Raw genomic sequence first — 2,712 nt, 5'->3', positions numbered from 1 at the left:
TTTCACGCAGGCGACCCGGATTCAAAACCCGTCTACCGGAGTTGGATTGTTTGATTCCCGAGAAGGACTTATCGTAGTAAGAGTATGACCCAGGTTCGAATGCCGGCAACGGAACTAGGCTTCTTAATTTACGAGTAGGGCGTATCATAGTAAGAGCAGGTGGGATATGAGAATTGGACTCGGATTCTTTGATAATGAAAGTTACAGCAAATCGTTCAAAGATTACAGGTGGCATCCTCAACATATGGTTACTTGCCCTCTCGTCGCGGCTGGAATAGCTCAGTTGGTTAGAGCGTGTGGCTGTTAACCACAAGGTCGGAGGTTCAAGCCCTCCTTCTAGCGCATTATATCACATAAATTTAGGCATCATCAAACGAGCTCAGAAGAGAGATTGATGTCGAATTTTTATTTGGGTTCTTCTCTAGCCCTCCTTCTAGCGCATTATATCACATAAATTTAGGCATCATCCAACGAGCTCGGAAGAGAGATTGATGTCGAATTTTTATTTGGGTTTTTAGATAAGACAAGATATTGATGTCTATTTTTTATTTGGGTTTTTAGGGTAAATGTGTTAACTATAAGGGTTTTTAGATAAGAGATTGATGTTTATTTCTTATTTGGGTTTTTAGGGTAAATATGTTTACCATAAGGGTTTTTAGACAAGAGATTGATGTTTGTTTCTTATTTGGGTTTTTAGGGTAAATGTGTTAACCACAAGGTTGGAGGTTCAAGTCGTCTTTTTTCTTATTTGGGTTTTTAGGGTAAATGTGTTAATCACAAGGTCGGAGGTTCAAGTTCTCTTTCTAGTGTCTTACGTTTTATATCATATAAGTTTAGGCATGATCAAGGTTTTTAGTCAAGAGATTGATGTCTATTTCTTATTTGGGTTTTTAGGGTAAATATGTTAACCACAAGGTCGAAGGTTCAAACCCTTTTTCTTATTTGGGTTTTTAGGGTAAATGTGTTAATCACAAGGTTGGAGGTTCAAGTTCTCTTTTTAGTGTCTTACGTTTTATATCATATAAGTTTAGGGATGATCAAACAAGGCCACCAATGATGACAATTAAAAATGACAAGTAGAAAATATTGTGTATGGGTTATTGTTGTTTTTTTAATATGTTGCCTTAAGAGTTAAAATCATAGTTAACATAAATAATTCATTGCATAAATTTGGCTAGTATATAATTATGTTTTCAAGTTTAATTGTTCTGGATAGAAGACATAGCAAGTTCTACACTTGTCCATGGATGCACACAAATCATACCTAGTAATTGGAAGATACTTGTGATGCCATATGCATTCCAGGGGAAAGCTTAAGTTTGTGTGGTTCTACACAGGACATATGCCTCTCTCCCTTCAATATAGTGCATTGGATTGTGTTTGTTGGGTTGTGAGCATTGGGTTGGTTGATTGGCTAGTTTATCATGCTCCTTCTTTCCATTGTTTTGACATAGTACTCTTCAATATGTGTGGGCATAACTTTAAGCAAGGTGGTCAAGATGATTGTAAACTTTACTTCGCGTTGAGTCTCCATCCATAATAATAAATAGAGAATTGTCTGTGTACCCATGTATATGATATTATAGTTTTATGAGAGAAAAGTGGACACTAAATGATATCATAGATGCATTGTAACTAGAGATTGTCGAAATAAAGAATCAATGAACCATTCAATGTTGATTTCCCATTTGGATATCTAGGGTAAATATGTTGTCATTGTGTATGAATTTGTTTGTGATTGTTGAGTAAATTCCAAATGTGATATCATATTGTTCTTATTTTGTTTAATGCATTGTTCATACTATGTTAATGGTGACAATTAACAATGGCAAGTAGAAATTATTGTGTATGATTTATTGTTGTTTTTGGCTATGCTTATGATGTTTCCCATAGTTGAATTCATAGTTAAATAAAGAACTCACGATTGTATTTATGTTATTGCTCAAAAATTTCATTTTCCTAATAGTGCTTTGTATCTCAATGGTTTCCTCGCTATTTTAATGGTGGGAGAATTCAATCTTTGTTATACCTTTGTCAACTATAGATTTACTTCATAATTTCATTCTTCCTTAGCAAATAAAAAATTCCAACAACTCTCTATTCACCATTGTTCAACTTTATTCCTAGATTGGAGATATATCATTTTCATTACTTTATTGTTGCATAAATTTGGCTAGTTTCTAATTATGTTTTCAAGCTGATTTGTTCTTGATAGAAGACATAACAAGTTCTACACTTGTATATGGATGCACACAAATTATACTTAGTAATTGGAAGATTCTTGTGAGGCCATATGCATTCCAAGAGAAAGCTTAAGGTCATGCAGGTATGTAGAGGCCATATGCTTCTCTTCCTTCAGCGTAGTGCATTTGATTATGTTTATTGTGGTGTGAGCATTGGGTTGGTTGATTGGCTAGTTTGTCATGCTCCTTATTTCCATTGTTTTGAAATAGCACTCTTAACTTTATGCAAGGTGTTCAAGGTTTCTGTAAACTTTACTTGCCTTTTAATCTCCATCCATAACAATAAATAGAAAATTGTTTTTATGTACTCGTGTTTATGATATCATAGATTTATGAGAGGAAAGTTAACACTAGATGATACCACAAATGCATTGTAACTAGAGATTGTCGAAATAAAGAATCGAGGAACCATTCAATGTTGATTTCCCATTTGGGTTTTTAGGGTAAATATGTTGTCATTGTGTATGGA

The 2,712-nt window shown here is 34.3% G+C and overlaps 1 non-coding gene across 1 annotated transcript; it reads left to right on the top strand.

Moving 5' to 3' along the window:
* The first annotated feature begins 268 nt into the window (after positions 1-268).
* TRNAN-GUU (transfer RNA asparagine (anticodon GUU)) lies at positions 269-342 on the top strand. Its single transcript has one exon. It is a non-coding gene; the product is annotated as a tRNA-Asn (tRNA).
* Positions 343-2,712: the final 2,370 nt, after the last annotated feature.

The sequence above is a fragment of the Pinus tabuliformis genome, chromosome 3_2, assembly GCF_031772625.1.
Source record: "Pinus tabuliformis cultivar Carrire ecotype Pingquan chromosome 3_2, CPIR1, whole genome shotgun sequence".
Classification (NCBI taxonomy): domain Eukaryota; kingdom Viridiplantae; phylum Streptophyta; class Pinopsida; order Pinales; family Pinaceae; genus Pinus; species Pinus tabuliformis.
Note: the sequence above shows the minus strand (reverse complement) of the source record. Positions and strands in the feature narration are given on the sequence as shown.